This window comes from Wyeomyia smithii, chromosome 1, assembly GCF_029784165.1.
Source record: "Wyeomyia smithii strain HCP4-BCI-WySm-NY-G18 chromosome 1, ASM2978416v1, whole genome shotgun sequence".
Classification (NCBI taxonomy): domain Eukaryota; kingdom Metazoa; phylum Arthropoda; class Insecta; order Diptera; family Culicidae; genus Wyeomyia; species Wyeomyia smithii.
Genome location: NC_073694.1, coordinates 49,487,219 through 49,499,519, shown reverse-complemented (window position 1 = coordinate 49,499,519; position 12,301 = coordinate 49,487,219).

The window sequence follows — 12,301 nt, the reverse complement described above, 5'->3', positions numbered from 1 at the left end:
AGTATGTTTGAACATCTTATGTTCTCATGAGATATTTTTTTTATATAAGGACATGTCATAAAAAAGTCACATAATGAGCTAGAATAATTATTCAGTACACGGGGGTCGCTTTTTACGCGGGTTGTTTTATGCGTTTTTTTTTTAAACGGAATATTTTTACAATAACGCGGATCATTTTTACTCGATTCGAAAGATCATTTGCACGCGGTATCAAATAAGTTTAGTATAAGTATATCTAATCTAATCATTTAAATGCGGTACAACCAACCGCGTAAAAAGCGACCCCAGTGTAAATGTTATATATTTAAGATGGAAAATCAATATTGTTTTCAAAAATTGTGCAATTTATTTGCAAATTGGAGAAAACACTTGTCGGTGAAGTTATCCGAAAGGATGTCAAAGGACACGGAGTCAAAAGACCCCTAATATCCAAGAACATAGATGCCATTGGTTTTTTGCTAGCATACGCCGCCTGTTGAAAGCAATCCAAAACAATTGTTGGTTCCTTTGGCTCGGCGGAACCTCTCCATAATTGTTTCGACCGATTGGTTCAAGCAACGGAATATCATTTTCTCCATCAATTTCCGGATGCAGGATAACATTGCAATCGGCATATAGGATTTGTGGTCGAAAGCTGGTTTTTGCTCCAGGACTTTATTGAACAAGTTCAATTAGTGCCTCCTAGTAGTGGAAGGTACATAGGTTCTTCAAAAAGCTGCATGTGATTCTATCTAACCCAGGCGCGCTATTGTTGCAGGACAGGAAGGCAACCGAAAGTTCTACCATCGTAAAAGGTAATTCTATTGCGTCACGGCCTGGCGAACAATGTCCAGTTATATTTTCTTGGTAAACTGATTTGAAGATTCCACGTTTACTACATTACGATTTCGCATTCTTCAGGCTGTGCTTCAAAGAGTGCTCATCGATGTCTCCCTCGAAATTTCGTTTATAAACCGACGACAATACCCACTTTGTTCTAAAGCTCCGAATACTAATTGAAATCGTCGGGTTTACCAGACCTTCCTCCCGAAGGGCCTCAAACGCGTTGGATTTTTTCGCGTCTGTTAACCCTCCCGCCGGGATATCGTTCCATTTGGGCTTGCAACGCGGCATCGAGATTTTGTTCTTCAAATGGTCGAAAATCTTGAACCGACTCGACAGCTCGTGAGATCTTTTCCTGAGGTCATACGGAATGCTAATTGATTGTGCGCGATTTGAACCATTGGTAACTAAAAAGCATACGATCGCTACCGTGGGGAGCCAGGATTAGCTTCCATGTGCAATCCAACCGTAGTGATGTCGAACATAAGGATTCTCAGGTACACATGAAATATCCCCATTGTTTAAAACTGTCATATCGAAGTTATCGCAAAGATTATAAATCAAAACGTAGCGATAATTATTTGAAGGGTACTCTCAAGCCATGGGAGTTAAAATCTGCCAAAATTAACCGTGGCAAGGAAAGGAATTTTATTAAACCAAAGAGCAGCCGTTGGCCAACTTGTGTTCTGGGGGGATATATATTGGGGCAATATAAAGCTCTTGACCTTGAATTGTTTTTCGACCAGCGATCACTTTGATGCCAGGAACCGATGGGAGGTTAATACGATAGAAAAACTAGCACTTCTTAATCCCTAGAAGTACTCCTCCGTAGGGGGTATCTCGATCGTGGCGAATAATATTAACATCCTGGAAATTGAGACTCATACTTGAAATGTGCCAAATTTTAAAGAAGGAAAATACATTGCATTTTTATTTATCAGTCGAAACTTTAAGTAACTCAATTTTGGGAACGATACCCCCACAATTTCACCATAAAACAGTGAATCCTTCACTCCAGTGGATGAATTATCCATTGAAGGTTACGATAGATGCGAGAAGGGGATATTTAGCTGTCGAAAACATTTTAAACTGTAGGTAAAAATGCCAGTAGAAAAGATAAATTATGTTGAAATTTTCAAAAATCCAGTCCACAATATTTGAAAAGTTAAGCAGTCCCATTTCTGACTGAATCTTGAACGAAAAAGAAAAAGTAGTTGGGTTTTTTGATGTTCCTGGAAGTGCTGGAAACTCTTTGCGAGAATTCGTTTAGTCAATCCTGGAGTAGTTTGCTTCGAGTTTTCAACAGCACATTTCTGCTTTTGTATCTGTCATTTCAGGGCTTAGGAGAAAAGAGGTTTTTTCTTATCCTAGACTTCCCGGGCTATCCTTATTTGCCACATCTCTACTTTTTACCGCATTGAGTAGTTGTCTGCTTGCATTAGATGTAATTCACCACCCACCGTACAAACAAGCGCAATGGTAGACGCACCTTATTCACAGGTAGCTCGGCAGTGCAGACCCGGCGAAGGTCACCCAAAACAAGTCTGATTTGGTGTAAGGTTTTACACTCTTGTCGAACGATGCTGAATGAAATTGCTTGCAATCCAGTAACTTTACCGGCTTATGGCTGCAATCATCAAATCGGGCGTTTCCAGCTTTCAGCATGTCCTCGACGACCAAACTGGAGTCGGTCGTCTACGCCGTTGATTTCCACCACACGAGCAGTAATGCACACGTGGTTAGCTCAAAAGGAGCAATTTCGTTTGCTTCCTTGAGACTTGACACGGAAACACGCATTTTGCTCGGCTGAACTTTGGTGATCTCTGTCACGGCTTTAAACCATTCAGCCTGATCCCGTGAAATTTGCATTGTGTTTGAAAAATACAACCCAATGCCCCAAGGATTCTTCCGGGTACAACTTCACCCGGTGGATCAAATCTTGAAGCGCTTCTTTGGCGACTCTTGGCGCCTTTTAACTGAAAGAATCCGACTGTGGAACTAGCGGGTTTCCACCCGGGCAAACAATGCCTACACACACCGAATTATATAGAGACAATCACAACCGATGCCGTTGGTTATTCAATACGGAATGAATTTATTAGTGTCGATACTTGACAGTAGGTACAAAGCAAAAATAAGCCCCTCTCATAATAAAACAGGATAAAAGGCTGCCCAACGAAACTTCTCCAGGGAATTGTAAGTGACGATTTTTGACAGGAGTATGCATGTTAATAGAAGGGTAGAATCACATTACACACGAGCACGGATAAATAATAAGCATGCCATTTTTCAATAATGGTATTGCTAACAATAGAAGTGCGGAAGGTGTTTCGTATTATCGTCGGTAGACTGCAGATGGAGAACGGAACGTGAAGGAATGAACCACGAACTTCTGGAGCTGCTTTGGGAATCCTTTATCATCAACACCGCTAAAATTGGTCCTTATAGCGGAGAATAAAGTGCTCTTTCACCATGGCAACGTTTCTGCTCGTGACAGAAACTAGTTTGGAACTAGTTTGGAAACTGAATGGCTTGAAAGCGGTACTTATGAGCAATGGATTTTCCAGGCGAAAACCTTGCTGATGAGGGAGGAGCAATGGAAGTACGCCCTCCCCACATGGTGTTATGCATGTTTGTGGGTGTTGTGTATCAATAGCTGAACAGACTGTGTTAATTGGCCAAAAAAAAACTCCAGAAGCTTCTTATGAAGAAGTCCTTCACGAAAAAGGGATCGATCTCGAAGAAAGTACAGTAAAAGGAACGATATGGGCAGTCATCTATATGAAATGGAAAATTAGTTCCACAACGGTTGGTGAATGCGAAATTAGAGCTGTACGGAACTCATAGGATGGTGGTTGTCCCCAGGAGCCTTTTATCATCTTTCAAAACGCTAACTATGGTTTTGGAGAGTCACCCACAGATACAATGACGGATGCTGTCAAAAATAAATTGAGCTTGACGACCGCACGTTGCGTAGATGCTACTTCGTGATCGATGTGAGCTAGTTAAGTTGCACAAGGAACCACGTATACAGCCATTTTCAGTGTACAACAATTCAGTAGCTACCGCTTTATATAGATCCATAACGGCGCCGGCTACGTCCTTACGATCGTTATGGTGAGGAAGGATGCTATATAAAAGGAAGTGTAACAGTTGTTGCTGTCGGAGACCGAGTTTACCTTTGCATCTCCACGACTGTGACGGAAAGGAAAGGTATGTGTCACCGTGGTAAGTGACCAAATCGAGCAATTTTGGGCGCGAAGTTAACTCATTACAAAGGTGGACGATGAATTTCTTTCTCGTCAAACACCGCGAATCTAGGTAAGCGACGCGTGTGAAGACCATTCGCCACTAGGAGCATCTGTGTGTTTGAAAATTTTTCTATTACCAAAAACACAATATTCCTCGAGAAAGTATACGCACTCCGCAGCATACAATGCGTAGTCATTAGATTATTCACGATATTCATCGAGTGAACGAACCTATTCAAATTTGCGATGCACCTATATAAAAGCAACGCGTGATTAATCTCCGGCTAAAGCATGAAATCGAAACTTTCTTGTCAAACGACGCGATCCTTTGCGAACGATGCGCGAAAATTTCATCCACCACCCGAAGTATCCAAGTATTTAAATATTTGTCTATTATTAAATCCAAATATCTTCCAGAAGTCAACTTTTTTCAACCTGTCTTAAGTTCCTGAGTGATTCGAGATGAAAAATGGATCGTTGACTCCAGGGCGTGTAGTCACATGTGTAGTGACGAAGGTTTCTTTAAAGACATCAGATTAATCTCCAAAATGTCCGAAATTGCCTTATGTAGGGTAGGGAACATATTCTAAGCAGCTGTAGGAACCGCTTGTGTATTCAGACGAAATACTCGAAATGTGTTGGGTGAAATTCAAACAGTAGCATATCAATCTGTTCTTTTATCGTTTTCTCTGTCAGACCTTGTTTTCATATTGTAAAACTAAGTTAGCAAACTTTAACACTAATCAAATAAAGTTATCAATCGAGGGACACTATTTCAATCACCCCGAACCTATTTCAAGCAGTTTCCATCTGTTTTGCAGGCGTTTTTTTGCAACACCCGAAGTGGCTCCTGAATGGCTGCAATATAGGTCGATTCGTTTCAAATGATGATTGTTCACAGTTTGTTCTTTGTGATTAACGGTATTTCTCATATTCGTAAGACAGTGAGACAGTCAAAGTTTTCGTTTCCATCATTGAAATTGTCGATATTGATCAAAAGGCCAAAGTTCGAGGCCTGTTTTCAGTCTATAAATAACGCTTGCACAGCAGTGTGTGTAGTTAGGGATGAGCAATAGAATAAGTCGGCAGCGGAATGTGATACGATTGTGGTACAGTACCACCGTCCCCCGTAGTTTAATTGGTCAAAACACCATGCCGGAGACAGGGAGATTGCGGATTCAAGTCCCGTCGGGATGCGGTATATGTTTCCAAATCTGTATCATATTTCCAGTCCGCTTACATTTCGTTCTCTCTACTTCACATACTGTCTGCTTAATGAACCTGTTTTCTGTGACTGATCAAAATAGGCGCTACTGCTTAAGTCGATACTTACCCTATTTCTCGCTTCAGTACTCAACGCAAATCTTCTCTCAGTTGGTCAACTGGCTGACAAAGATGCAGAAGTCCGGTTCACGACAAAATAATCGAACACAACAATTACGTGGCAGCGGCGGCTACCCGGCGAAGTGTCCTTGATAGTCGCGTAGAAAGAAGTGATGAACGTTGCAAAACAACATCCCAAAGATTGTTTGCACAGCTGCCGTCGCGAGGTGGGACACCGTCACGTCGATGTAATACGCCGAGTGGAGATTGTGGTCTTCATGAGAATATGAGGAGGTTCATGAGGATTTGTATATTTCCTTTGTTGAAAAATGACCCGAATACCTTTCCCGTAGCAGTTTGATCTAAGTTAACAGCTGCGGGCTGTGGAATACGGTAACACCAGGAGAAGTACAGTATTTCATGAACGTAGAAACAGTAGAGAGGATGCAAGACAACGTTGAGTTGATCCACAAAAGATTGGAAAGTTATCCGAATGCCACCCGGTCGTACCAAGGTGGAGAACATAAAGTAAACTGTGCGTTCTGTGTAGTCCACCAATGTTTCGCGCCTGACCACTTACTTGGTTGTATACGTGAATGATGGATGCCTAGGATTCGCGAAGCTAGAAATGGAAAGAACTGTAGACTGACGCGATAACAGACCTTCGCAGTGCGTGCCTCCGTACAAGCAGGAAACGCGAATAGACGAACAGAGAATTGAACGCCACGCAGCATAAGGTTCTGCAAGATCGGTGCTAAAGAATGCGAGCAAGAGGGCCCTCTCCGATAGGCTATGCGTGAGAGCCAATAAGAATCCGTGAGGTGACGCCTACAGGATCGTAATGGACAAGACCAAAGGCGTGCTGGCGCCTGCAAAGCAATCACCAGTGATGCTGTAGCGCATCATCGAGGGACTCTTTCCACACCACGACTCAAGTCTTTGGCCTTCGGTCTCACGTCCGAAGTTCCAATATCTCAGACACAGACCAGTGATGGTCGGCCAACCTGCCGAACATCCAATCCGTGAGCGACGACAGCCGTGCCGAAGTTGAGGAGAATGAGAAACTTATCGTGATCGCCAACTCCTTAAAGGTTAGAATGGTACCGGGACCGGATGGAATCCCTATCCCGGAGAGGTTTTCATGGTAAGGAAGCTGCAATTGTATCGCAAGTTTCTATTCTGGGTCCGTTGTTGTGGAATGTCATGTATGACGGTGTGTTGAACCTCAGGTTCTCTGTAGGAGTTGTGACGGTCGGCTTTGCAGACGACAAAATGCTAGAGGTCTACGGCGAGTTGATTGAGGAGGTCGAGTTGACGGCTGCGCAATGTATACGCAATGTCGAAAACTGGAAGCGTTTCAGAAAACTGGAGCTAGGGTATCAGAAAATGGAGGTTACGGTAGTAAACAACCGTAAATCGGAGCAACAGGTGGTGGTCAGAGTCGGAGACTGCATTTTAGATTTTAGATAAAATTATTAGCATATTAGCATACGTATTACTGTATACCTACTTCACTTTTACGGAGCAGAAATTGTGATTTTATATACTTTTGTGGATTCTTATATGAAAACATGTAAGCACTCGGACATTCTTCACAGTGTTCCCCATCACAATAGCAATTGGGTAAAGAAAAACAGTATTATGCTAAAAAGATGGGTAAAATGCCACGTGATCTCAACTGTATTTCCAAAAGAACCCTCTGAATGTCTGCCGTGCCCCAGCCTACCCCAACCAAACATATCCGATTCTCGGAATCAACAATTGAAATCACAATGCAAAAATATGCTGAAATTATGCTTCGCGTTCCGTTCTTCGCTTTGTGCCCGCCAGCCGGAGTCTTATTCATACATAACTTCGCGGGCCGCTATTAAAAAATTGCGATTTGTTTCTCTTTATCTGGCATTTTGTCCGCACAGCAAATGTATGCAACTATTGTGTGTCACGCCGCCATATGCCGATGTCACGTCTGCTGGTACAGTTTGTGGGTACGACCGACGATTCAAAATTTACATAAAATGTGTCCCCGACGTAAACCAGGAGTGGCACTGTCTGAAAATACTTGCGGCTGAATCTTTTTTGAGCTGACCTGATATGTCAATAATTCTGGTTTTCGCTCGTAAAATGTATTTTCTTTCACCTCAAACGAAACGGAAACCACCATTAAGTTTCGGTGGAAAGCCCCGAAGCCGAAGCCGAAACCCAAACACAAAAACACACATAAACGTCAAAATCGTTAAAAACTCTGCCGCACGATATCAAAGCAGCGGCACTAATGGATCTGGGGCCCACCTTTCGTAGCTAGCAGACTTGCAGTCGTTCTAAGCCACCGTTAATATTATTGACACCTGGATGATGGGCCACCAAAAACGCTCGCACGGCCCACTTTCTATTGAATTAATATCAATCAAGCCGGAATCCGGCTACCGGTCGACATTTTCTTTTAGTTTTTTAGCACTTGGTTATCCTATTTAATCGCTCGGGTGCTTTTTGATTTTTTAATGGGTGTAATGCGACCAATACTTTATGAATATTGGCCACAGTTCGCACCTAATTATCTAGAGTACTAGTCCTAATCATATATAATACGCCGCAGTGCTTTCAAGTTTCTCACAATCGACCAGCAACAAAAATAAACTAGACCGCCTCCCATGGGATACATGATAGCTGTCAGTCAAATGACGGCTGATTTCACACGCACCGCTTTGTTAGCCGCCCTGCCGCTGCCGTTCTAACCGCGAAGCCCGTAATTAATACGAAATAAGCGTCACGGCAAGCCGCTCGAGCCCCCCTGGGGGTCAAACGCGATTTAAGGTTATTTCGGTAGTGAGGTGCTACTTTACTTTAGGGCAGCAGAAATTCGATCCAATCAACATCGGCGAAATAGAGCCACAGACCAAGTGTCAATTGAGCAACTGTCGAACCTGCTCGAACGATCGGAGAATGCGGGCCTTATTACTACTTTGCATGAGTGTAATGTCGAAAAACTAGGAAAATTTATTTAAAATCCAGTGTAATCTATTCTTTATTTAGTAAATGTGACCTTAGCAGAACCTGTTTAAGATATCTATTATTGATTATTTTGCATGTGTATTTATATTCGTATGGTTTCACTTGTAACATTTTTCAAGTCATTTTTTTTTGCTTTTTGAAGTAGATTATTATCAGAAACCATGGTCTTGCGAAGCCTCGAGTGCCGGTTGTTTGCTGCCTTTATCGGAGCGTTGGTTCAGTGAAATCCCATGGATAATCCGAAAATAACATCGCATTATCGTGCATTTTTGCTAGTCCGAACGTTGGTTGGTTGCGATATCGAAGAGTACCAGGAAAAATGCTGGTACTAAAAGCATCCCACCAGCAGTCGATAAACGCTTATTACAGCAATGAGAAAGAGAGGACGTAAACTCAAGGCCATTGGGTTAAAAAACGATTCGTTTCAATATTCACTGGCTCGTTTGGGTGTTTGCATACGTTTATGCACGATGTATTCCCAACACAATTGCTGCTGCTGCTACTGCGTGTGACTCCTTCTTCGGCTGATACGTTCCATCCATGTCCAGATAAATTCCCATTCAAAATGAAACGCACCGAGCAGAAAGGACATGCACTCTTTCGGAAACCCTGCTCGATTGATTCGTCCATGGGCAATGAATTATGCGCCATTATTCTGAATAATATTTTGTGTTGAGAGTTGAATAATTATGGTGATTTCTCTTTGTGGTGAGGTCAGTCCATGCACGAAGGATTCAATCGACAGACGTACAACTTGGCATGAACCGTATAGCTTGGCGTGGACACCTTTAAAAATTTGTTATTTTTGGATTTCTTTAATAATCTTTGTGGAACACTTGACATTTCGTGGTTAAAAATTGAACGTTTACATCTTATAAATCACCAACAATCGCAAAAAAAACCAAACACAGGTAGTAACGACTGTTCGAAATCCATTTACTCATCACTCTCTTTACTTAGTATTTGAAACGGTCACGGACCCGCACTTGGCCATTAATACGCCGACTGTCGGGAGACAGCTAAATAAACATTCGAAACGGCGGCGGCGGCCAGCACCACATAACTATTTATTGCGCCGTTTATTACGAATTTACCACCGGTTCTCACACTTGGATGTTTGAAATTCGATTTGCGAATTTGTTTATCAAATTACAGGAACGCGCTGAATTCCAAGTCTTATTTACTTGCAAAATAAATAATCTGCTAATCTTCTCACAGTTTCCTCTGCGGCGGCGGCAGTAGCAACATCGTAACCGCAAAGGCAAAGGCAAAGGCAAAGGCAATGAATCTCTTTCTCCGAGTCAATAAATGAAATAAACACAATCCCACCGCTTAGCCGCGTCCAGTTAGCACTTGACTTGGGGTAAGTTTCCTGTTCAGACAATTAAGCAAAGTCGTTTATTTATTCGCACAGTAGATGGTTCACAGTGCAGTAGATTTATTGTTCACGAATCTAATTAATGATGCGAGATTCCTCCGCGAGGCGACGGTTGTGGTGGGGGTTGACTTCCTTGATCCTTTAATGGGTATGACATGGCGCAGAAATGTTAGCCATGAGAGGCTATACTTTTGTTGCGCTATTATTGACAGCTCAGTTATTGCATTTGTCAATGCTGTAAACTGGCTTTCAGCTATTAAAGTTGTAAGTAACTCTGTAAACATTGAAATATTACAAAAAATGTGATGTGGAAAAACCCCAGAAATATGTAGTAAACTGATCTGAAGCAACCCTTTTAGAAAATACACTACAATAACTCAAAATAAATAATGAATATTTGGCAACAAAGCACAGAATACAGTAAAACAAATTTCGAATATGCGAAAATAGTATGCATATTTTGTTTTGTTTTTTTTTTTCTTCCAAATATTTTAGCTTCCGCAAATGTTACTGATATGAATACCGGGAAACCATATTCACGAAACAACACCGGAAAACCATATACGCGGAACATTCTAAATCTGTTGAAAATAATATATCTTGAAAAGGGGATAAATATATTTAAACGGTATTGTAATTTTCTACGAACTGTTCGAAAATAAAAATAAAAGTATTTAAATAAGGGCTTCAAGAGCAACCAGCTCCTGAACCTTAAACCTCTTCGAGTTTCAAAGCGGCTCGAGAGTGCCCCGATATTCAAGCTTCATACATAACTTGATCCGTTGCTGCTTTAACCAATCGCGTTAGATTGTTTGGAAATCCGTAGGCGTACATATTTTGCCATAGCTGATCTCGATTGATTGTGTGATTGACTAAATGCCTCGAAAATGGTGGTAGATGACGATAGATTATTTGGGAGAGTACCTTGTAGGCGGCGTTTAGCAGAGTGATTGCCAGGTGATTGCAGCACTCCAGCTTGTCACCCTTTTTGTAGACAGGGAACACAATATATTTTATCCATTCCTTTGGTACCTACTTGTTATTCCTCTCGATTCTTGGCAATGACCCAGTGCACGGCTTCAACCTGTATTTCTCAATCGTATTTTAGTAACTCACTAGGAAGTTAGTACACATAAGCAGCTTTATTGTTTATCAGCCGGCCAATTTACTTTTCCAGCTCCTGGAGAGCAGAGGCTAGAGCCCTGATGTCTTCTGCTCGAGCTCCAAGCTCAATCACCATACCGTCCTCGCGCTCTACTGCATCGCCGTTTAGACACTTATCGAAGGGCTGCGTCCACCTCTCGATCACCTCACTCTCGTTCGTAAGAAGGCTCCTGCACATATTGGCTTGCGGCACGTGGGATTTGTTCAGATTCTCGTAGAACTTCCGAGTGTCGTTAGCTTGGTACAGATCTTACATCGCTACGCAGGAGGACAGAGATTCCTGTTGACGCTTCTGTTTTCGGAGAACCAAGTTTTGGATTGCCCGTCCTGCCCAGGGAAAACAATGTACACCTTATTCCAATGTCGACGATAGCATGCATGGTTGCATAAAACATTCGGTATGCGATACACACATCCTTCAGTGCACAGCCGCTCTATTGCCAAGTTTGCTTTTCTTTGCACGAAGGCTCTCGGTGAGTTTCCGAGCAGTCCCTGCGCTTCTTCAGCCGTCACCCGACATCCACCATAGGCAAATAAAAAAAGAGGGGATAATGTCTTCGGTGGATTCGGGCTGTAACCGAAACGCGCTGTTTGTGTAGTGCGGATACGAACGTCTGTATAAAAAACCGTTTCTTTTCTTTCTACGTCCGAAATCCCAAAGACAATCTTCCAAATAATGCCGAATCGATACACGGAGTACATTTTTCGTTTCCTTATGTGATACTCTGTTGCCAATACGTTCTCAATGTGATTATCGGACTGGCAGCCCTAATATGTATCGCGAACAAATAGCAACAGCAAACACATGCTTAGAAGACAGTGAGAAAAAGACTATACCATTGGCATGCCTGGTTCTGCCTTTTTCTTTTCCAATAATTGTTTGCATTCGCCGTCATCAGTCGTTCTTATTATACGGAGCCCTTGAACTTAGTAGCACTACAGCAGTGCTATCTATGGCGGATCAAATGCTCCTCCAGCCACCTTTAAGAATAGCTGTACTAAGCTGCCCTTCCGTGGGTGGCGCCGCATGCAGCTGCTGCGCGTATTCCTGCAACCCCAATCGCCTATTGGCCGTTGCCAATTTTTTCGCGTGTAAACGTTAATGACGTCACAGAAGAACCTGGTGTCGATTAGAGCACGATCGATTTAATTTTTTGTCTGTTGGTCAGGTGATCTCCAGATGGTTTTATGGATATCTTTGCGGGGTAAAAAGATATTTCGGACTACCATACCACGGGAGGCTGCAAAGTTCGCACATCAATGACCGAAATGATTAGAAACGGCATGAATGTCTCCTATGACTATGACCACCCAGTGTTCGCTTTTCTATTCCTTCTGCCCTGTCCAACAAAGT